General features: G+C 46.7%; 1 long non-coding RNA gene across 1 annotated transcript; it reads right to left on the bottom strand.

The window, feature by feature from the left end:
* Window positions 1–708: 708 nt before the first annotated feature.
* LOC132393613 (uncharacterized) lies at window positions 709–7132 on the bottom strand. The gene is made up of 3 exons (XR_009512008.1): window positions 7008–7132; window positions 5835–6077; window positions 709–2716 (listed from the first exon to the last, which is right to left on the bottom strand). It is a non-coding gene; the product is annotated as an uncharacterized LOC132393613 (long non-coding RNA).
* Between the last annotated feature and the right edge of the window lie 1594 nt (window positions 7133–8726).

Genomic DNA, 8726 nt, shown 5'->3' with positions numbered 1-8726 from the left:
TCATTTTTAGCCAAAGCCAGAATATGCTTACTAGCAGGACACATTACTTTTGTAGAAAACTACTAAACTAAAATACCTCACAGCATAGCAGTGAAATCTTAACCAGGGCATTAGATTCATCAGCCTGCAGGCAGCGACAAAACAAAGAAGCACCCTAGAATCCATTTGAAGAGAAACCTCACACAAGACCATCAAACTCCCAGTATCTGAAAGAAAGGGACGAGATGGACCAAGTTATTTTGAGGGCAGTATGGAAGCTGGAGGCAATGTTAATGAAATTGATGAGATCCGCATGGGTGAAGGAAGCTGCATCAATGCAGTCGGCAATGTAGCGGAGAAAGATTCTGGGAGTGTTACTGGTGTGAGCTCCGAACGTGGACTCTGCTACACAGTCAATGAATAGTCAAAGTAGTGCCCATGGAAACACCTCTGATTTACTCCTCCCCTTGCCCACTTACCTATTCTGGATCTGCCCTCTTCCTCCCCATCCCTGATGATGGGTCTTTCCCCAAAATGCCGACTGATTACCAAATTTCTTGGTGTTCACCTGACGGAGAATCTCACCTGGTCCCTCAACACCAGCTCCATAGCAAAGAAAGCCCAGCAGCATCTCTACTTTCTGCAAAGCCTGAGGAAAATCCTCCTCCCACCCCCCATCTTCATCACATTCTACAGGGGTTGAATTGAGAGCATCCTGAGCAGCTGCATCACTGCCTGGTTCGGAAATTGCACCATCTCGGATTGCAAGACCCTGCAGCGGATAGTGAGGTCAGCTGAGAAGATCATCAGGGTCTCTCTTCCTGCCACCATGGACATTTACACTACATGCTGCATCTGCAAAGGAAACAGCATTATGAAGGACCCCATGCACCCCTCATACAATCTCTTCTCCCTCCTGCCTTCTGGGAAAAGGCTCCAAAGCTTTCGGGCTCTCACGACCAGACAATGTAACAGTTTCTTCCCCCAAGCTATCAGACTCCTCAATACCCGAAGCCTGGACTGACACCTTGCTCTACTGTCCTCTTTATTATTTATTGTAAATGCCTGCACTGTTTTTGTGCACTTTATGCAGTCCTGTGTAGATCTGTAGTCTGGTGTAGCTTTCTGTGTTGTTTTTTTATTATGTAGTTCAGTCTAGTTTTTTGTAATGTGTCATGTAACACCATGGTCCTGAAAAACATTGTCTCATTTTTACTATCCACTGTACCAGCAGTTATGGTTGAAATGACAATAAAAGTGACTTGACTTGATTACTTCAATCCCTGGATGCTGCTGATGAGTTTCGCCACCATTTTGAGTATGTGATTATGTGGGCAGTGGGCAAAATATCCCTCTGGTGTTTGTAGATCTCGAACTGGAGATCACTTCACCCTGCTACTTTGTTTTTGACCCACATTGTCATCATCCAGGTCCCCCACTTGCCTGTATTTTGATCTTGCCCCTCGTTAACCTCCATTCTGGAGTTTAGGTTATGATGATGGGGTTACTACCTATGGTTAGAGCTTGGGGGTGTTTTATATAGGGAATCGGTGCTGTGATTTGGGTGTTGTGCAGTAACTCTTTGGGGGATGTGGAGCGAGGGCCAGGACCCAGGGTAGAGTTAGGTAATGGGGGTGGAGGTTTCATGGAGAAGAAAGTCAAGGTGGGAATTGGCAGTGCGGGTTGGCAGGAATGGTATGGGGCTTTGCAGTAGCAGGGAAGTTTGAAAGAGGAACTGAACTGCTGGTGATGTTGGGTGAATGTGGCCCCCTGCTGTGGAGAGGGCTTGGGTTTATGGGGGTGTGTAGAAGGGTTGAAGATGTTAGGTTTAGGGGTAGGCTAAGGACTAGGGATGCCAGAGGGGTTGGTGGGCCTAGTGTTACATAAGCCTCTTTGTAGGGGTGTGACTTGGGTTATTTGGGGTGCTGTCCAGTTTAGTGTGGGTGGCAGTCCATTGGAAGTTAGGATTAGGGTGAAGGGTAGGGTTCGGGATGTTTGTGGGGTAGCGCAGGTAGTGTTAAACTGCTGATCTGGGGTGAACAGCTCCCTATTGTGGAGTGGTCTCGGGTTTATGGGCAAGTGTAGAAGGGTTTGGAGAGGTTAGGTTTAGAGGGAGGGCTGGGAGGTGGGGCTGCAGGACCTTGCAGTGGAGGGGGGAAAGGGTTGAAAGAGGACCCAAAATTGATAGTGAAGTGTGGTGAATGGCCCCTGGTGGAGAGAGAGCAGGTTTACGGGGGGCGGGGGGGGGGAGGGGTGTAGGAAGGATGAAGTTGGTAGGTTTAGGGGTAGGGCCATGGAATGGGTATGCAGGACTCTCCAAGGGGAGGGGGAGAAGAGTGGTGTGAGTGTTAAGTAGGCCACTTTGTGGGGGTATGGCCAGGGTTATGGGCTGTTAAGGGTAATTTTCATCACTGACAGAGGGGAGTACACATCACAGGGGTCACATCACTATCACTCTTTTATCGACCATCAGTGGGGCAGACAGAGGGTCTGAGCAGGCAACACAAGACATTTTCAGTGCAATAACTGTGATCAAACGCCCTTGTTCAGGATGAGGGTCTGCAGTTTGTTTCTGGAGTCAGAGCTTCTCAGAACCGGATGAGTTGTATTCAGTGACGTGTTCAGAGCAGGTCAGGGCAGACGTGGGGAGCAGCAGCATTTCAGACTGGGTCTGGGCAGCAGATTCCCCAGACGGTGGGTGTGTCAGGTGATCACCGGCCTCCTCCGGCAGGGCTTCCTGGAACAGGAAATACAGACGGTCTCTATCAGTTGTACACTAACTGACATTCCTCCCTGCAGGAGTGGGAGCACAGTGCAGGAACACTGCTCAGTGTGAGAACACGGAGATGATATACACTTCCCCACTCCAAGCCTACCCACTGGACCCGCTGTGCTCAGAGACACCGGCACCGACGGAGATTAATAAGGTCACACAGAAGTCAGCAGAACCCTAGGATCCTGTCCAGTGGGACAGGATGGAAAGTGGATGGATTATGTCGACTTTGTAAAGAGTATTGTTCAGACAATCCTTGGGAGAATACACATGGTTCTGGTCACCATGGTGAATTTTGGGTTCACACTGAATAGTCACAGATCAGAATCACAGCACCGGCTGGGAAAGGGAAGTCTCAGGGAGGTCCTGTGGGACAGAAGGTTACAGACGTGTTTGATGGGGAGAAGATACCTCCAGTTGTGTCCGGAACTGGACTCAGGGTCATTAATACAGGGTAATCACTGAGAGCTCAGAAAGAACTCAGGGAAACTTCACCCCCAGAGAGAGAGAAGAAGGTGGAACTAACCCCACCCCCACTGGGAGCGGCTTGATAATCAGATATGGAGGAATTAGAAGGATAGTGCGGGGTGTGATGGACTGGGTGGGAGAAAGCTGGTGTTGCACAGAAACACCAGCGTTAACCAGTGAGGATAATTGTCCCGATTTCCTGCTCCAAATACCATTGAACACTGTCCAGTGCAGAATGTGGGACTGAGTCACTGAAGATACAGGTAGATGAGCAACAGTGACCAGCAACTGGAGAACATCTGGACTCTCCTGCCCTGGGAAAAGGCTGTCCCATCATTGCCCTCTCATGATTTTATATACCACTGTATGATCACTGCCAGTAAGTTCCAAGGAATATAAGTTCTATTATATACTATTAAGTTCCAAGGGATGCTTGCCTGTCCAATCTCTCACTATTAACTCAGGCTTTCCAGACCTGGTAAAATTCTGGTACATCTTCACTGCACTCTTTCCAGTCTATGCAAACCTTTCCTATAATAAGGTGACCTAAACTCCACACAGTACTTCAAATGCAGCATTACCATTGACTTACAGAACTAAAACATAATGTCCCCAATCCCCATACTCAGCACACTGGCTGATGCATGCTAAAAGCCCCTTTCCACACCATCTCTATCTGTGATGCTCCTTTCAATGAACTGTGTGCCCATACTCTGTTCCATTACACTCCCGAATGCCCAACTACCCATAGTACATGCCATACGCTCAGCCTGCGTCCAACCATCCTCAGCCTGTTTACAAATCTAATCAAAACTCCCCTGTAATCTACGTCAAACTTCTTCACTATCAACTCTTCCTCTTAATTTGTGTCCTCCACAAACTTAGTAATCAAGACTTGTGCATCCTTGTCTGAATTATCTATATAAAATAAATCATTATTAACAAGAGCCCCAACACTGATCCCTGCAGCACACCACAGGTCACCGGAGATTCTGAGAAACCACCTTCAACCATCTCCCTGCTTCCTACCTCCGAGTCAATTTTGAATCCACATAACTGTCTCTCCCGGATTTCATGAGACCTTTCCTACCAGACCAGTGCACCATGTGAGGCTTTAACATAGGCCCTGTAAATTGACAACATTCTCTGTCCAAAACTCATCTACAAATTTTGTATAATTTTAGCCATTGAACAAACAGAACTCCTGCTAATCAGACTCTGTCTATCCAAATGCTGGGACATTCTATCCCTCCAATTGCCCACCAGTAACATCCCCACAATTGAAGTCAGATTCACTGATCTGTCATTCCTTGGCTTATCTCTTCCATCGTTCTTAAACTTCGGAACAACATTCCTCTCATTCCATTCTTCAGTAGCATATTTTCACAGTGACAAACGATGAAGCAAATATCTCCGTAAGGGCCTCCACTGTTTCCTCTCTAGTCTCCCACGGAGTCCCACAAAGCACTTTGTAAGACCCTGGGGTTTTATCCACTAGAAATCATTGTAAGGCTGCAAATACCTTCTCCCTGGGAATATGAATGTCCCCCATTCCGTCTTAACCTGTTTCCCTCATCTCCTGAGCAATTGTGATTTTCAGTAAATCAGTTCAGCAATCAGTAAACAATGAGGAGAAATATTTGTTATAATTTCAACCTTTCTGCTGCATCTCAAACTACAGACAGTCCAGCTGATCCCTAACAGGATCTCCTCTCTGGCAAATGATCTTTTTAATCTTTATTTAGCTGTAGAATCCCGTGGGATTTTCCTTAATCTTATCTGTCAGATCCAGCTCATACCCTCACTTTGTCCTCCAGATTTCCATCAAGTGCATTCTTGATAATTTTATTGTCAGCATGAGGTTTACTTATCCCTAACATAAACAGAATGTATCACACACAAAATGCTGGAGGAACTCAGCAGGCCAGGCAGCATCTGTGCCAGAGTAAAAAGTTTTGGGCCGAGACCTTTCATCAGAGCTCCTGTTTGTAAACACAATGTACGCTTGCTTCTCCTCTCAACAAGATCTTCAAAATCTCTCATCAGTCAGGGCTCCCTAAATCTTCCAGATACTGGACACAAGAGGATCAAAAGGCATCTACACCCTTGATTTGCCACGAGTCGTGACCCAATCCTTGTTTCTCACTGTTACACTGAAGTTTTTCTGAGCTCTTCTTCACTCTTCTCTTGTGTGCAGGTTGAAGATATCAAAGGATCTGGCTGTTTACTGCACATCAAGGGGGTCTCAGTGCCCACCAAGAGGGTCTCACTGCACACCGAGTGGGCTCACTGCACTCTGAGGGAGTCTCAATGCTCATTGAGGGAGTATCACTGCTCACCGAGGGAGTCTCACTACACACTGAGGGGTCTCACACACACAGATCAATCAGAAACCTGTAACCTGGGAGTTGGTGTTGATGTTACCTTAGGACCGATGGGGATTTTCTGTTCTGACCCTCCCTCCCTCCCAGACCCTCCATCTCAGTGTGTCACTGACTGACTGGGGTACAGTTCTGACAGTTTCTCATCATTCCCACCCCAGACACACACGTTCCATATGGGAAGTTTACAGTGAAACGTGACGTGTAGCCGGGGAGAGGCAGGTTTTACCCACCGGGACAGGACCCTCCTCTGGATTTTGTCTTGTTGACGAGACTCTGTCTGACAGTCTGAATCACTGCGAGGCCTTCATCAGTACTTGTCCACGTGTCACTCGCTATTGTCCAAAATATCTGAAAAACATTGGTTCCCTCATGGAATAACCCTGGATCAGTCGTCATCTTGTTTACTCCGAAATCTCCAGATTTCTGCAACAGAATCACAAAGCAAATGTCTTCCCTCCGCACTGTCCGGTCTCCTGAAACACAGAGTAACAGAGTGATTTAGGTATTGCTGTGGAAGGGGTGTTTCCCCCGCCCCCCCCCCACTGCAGGAACCCACAGGGTTTGTCATCCCCTTCATCAGCACCTCCCATCTGGGGGGGGGGGTATGTGTGTGTGGTGTCAGGGTGATACTGTCTGTGTACAACTCAGTCTTCCCACCCCCTCTCCTGGTACTCAGGTACAGCACCGAAAGAGGCAACACTTCTCCACTGGGGTATTCGATCAGCTCTCCACTCAGGTGGACAGAAGATCCACAGACATCATTTAGGACAGAGACAAGGGAACCCCACCATGACCCAGAGAATTTTTCAACAGTATCCCCAGTTCATTGCCTCCCTGCTGTTTGTGGGAGCTTGCTGTGCACCAATCTCCCATCACAATGAAACCTCTTGTGTACTGTAGAGGTCAAACCAGGTAAACAATGCACGTGCCTTCCACTACAATGGAGAGATACACAGGGTCACACACAATAATTATTGTGCCTCAGGGAGAGGGAAGAGGCAGCAGTCATAAGTCATCAAAAGACAAGAGGACTCCAGGGTAAGGTTTCATTAGGTGGGGTCACAGACTGACAGAAGACGAGTGTATTTACCCACAGCTCGAAGATCCTGATTTTCATGAGACACTGTATACACAAACAGAACACAGGGAATATCTCTCTCTCTCTCTCTCTCTCTCTCTCTCTCTCTCTCTCTCTCTCTCTCTCTCTCTCTCTCCTCCCTCCCTCCCTCCAACGTCACAACAACTACTTCAACCTAAACTGAACTGAACTGAACTTTCATTATCTCTTAAGACTATACATTTACCCCTAGACTTTGGAAGAGCTGGGTTTTTGATTCCTTTTACCACACTTCTGAGTGTGTGTGTGTATATATATATATATATATATAAAAAAAATTGCTAACCTGTTCTATATGTATATTTGCATTTTTGATACTGTATTGCTTACTTTACAAATAAACACCTTTAGTTCCAGTACCACCAGACTGCAACATATTCAATTTCTGCTGGTTTGGCAACCCAGTTACTGGAGATTCGGTGGGAAGTGAAAGTAAAGAGTTGGTTGTGGTTTACAGTGACAGGAAGTGATGCAGGAGCAGTTGGGAGTCAAAGGGACAGGATGTGGTGTGGCAGCAGGATGTGGTGTGGCAGTTGGTGGACGGCCCCAGGGAGATTAAACGCTGTATGGGTCAGGGGTGAAAATAATACAGCTACAAGTGACATATGTCAGCTTACAGAGAGGAGGTGCAGTGGCTAACGGACTGGTGCAGAGCCAACATCCTGTCACTTAATGTGAACAAAACAAGAGATGGTTGTGGACTTCAGGAGGTCACAGAGTGATCACTCCCCGCTGAACATCGATGGCTCCTCGGTAGAGATGGTTAAGAGCACCAAATTTCTTGGTGTTCACCTGGCGGAGAATCTCACCTCGTCCCTCAACACCGGCTCCATAGCAAAGAAAGCTTAGCGATATCTCTGCTTTCTGCGAAGTCTGAGGAAAGTCCATCTCCCAGCCCCCATCCTCACCACATTCTACAGAGGTTGTATTGAGAGCATCCTGAGCAGCTGCATCACTGCCTGGTTTGGAAATTGCACCATCTGAGATCCCAAGACACTGCAGCAGATATTGAGGTCAACTGAGAAGATCATCGGGGTCTCTCTTCCAGCCATTAAGGACATTTACACTACACGCTGCATCAGCAAAGCAAACAGCATTATGAAGGACCCCATGCACCCCTGATACAAACTTTTCTCCCTCTTGCCATCTTGGAAAAGGCACCAAAGCATTCGGGCTCTCATGACCAGACTATGTAACAGTTTCTTCCCCCAAGCTATCAGACTCCTCAATACCCAGAGCTTGGACTGACACCTTACTGCCCTATTGTCCTGTTTATTATTTATTGTAATGCCTGCACTGTTTTGTGCATTTTATGCAGTCCTGGTGTAGGTCTGTAGTCTAGTGTAGTTTTTTCTCTGTGTTGTTTTTTATGTAGTTCAGTCTAGTTTTTGTACTGCGTCATGTAACACCATGGTCCTGAAAAACGTTGTCTCATTTTTACTATGTACAGTCCCAGCAGCTATGGTCAAAATGAGAATAGAAAGTGACTTGACTTGAGTTGACTTGAATCTGCTCCAGTTTGTCTACCGGAACAACAGGTCTGCAGCTGTTGCCATTTTATTGGCTCTTCACTCAGCCTGGAATACCTGAACAGCAAAGAGATGTACTTTATTGACTGCATTCAGTACTATTATCCCATCAAAACATAGCAATAAGCTGCAAGACCTTGGTTTCAGTACATACTTGTGTAATTGGAACTTTGATTTGGGTAAGACGAGGGAACACACACCTATCCTCAATGAGCGATCAGGAGTGGAAAGAGTGAGCTATTTATTCCTGTGTGTCAGTATCTCTGAGGACCTAAATGAACCGAAGATATTGATACAGCTACAAAGAAGGCACAATAGTGGCTATACTTCATTTGGAGTTTGTGGAGATTTGGTATGCCGTCAAAAACATTTGAAAATTTATACAATGTATAATGGAGAGCGTTATAACTGGCTGCATCACCCTCTGGTATGGTGGTGAGAGTGCTACTGCACAGGTTCAAAGTAAGCTGCTGAGA

The sequence above is a fragment of the Hypanus sabinus genome, chromosome 1 (genome assembly GCF_030144855.1).
Source record: "Hypanus sabinus isolate sHypSab1 chromosome 1, sHypSab1.hap1, whole genome shotgun sequence".
In the NCBI taxonomy this organism is placed as follows: domain Eukaryota; kingdom Metazoa; phylum Chordata; class Chondrichthyes; order Myliobatiformes; family Dasyatidae; genus Hypanus; species Hypanus sabinus.
Note: the sequence above shows the minus strand (reverse complement) of the source record. Positions and strands in the feature narration are given on the sequence as shown.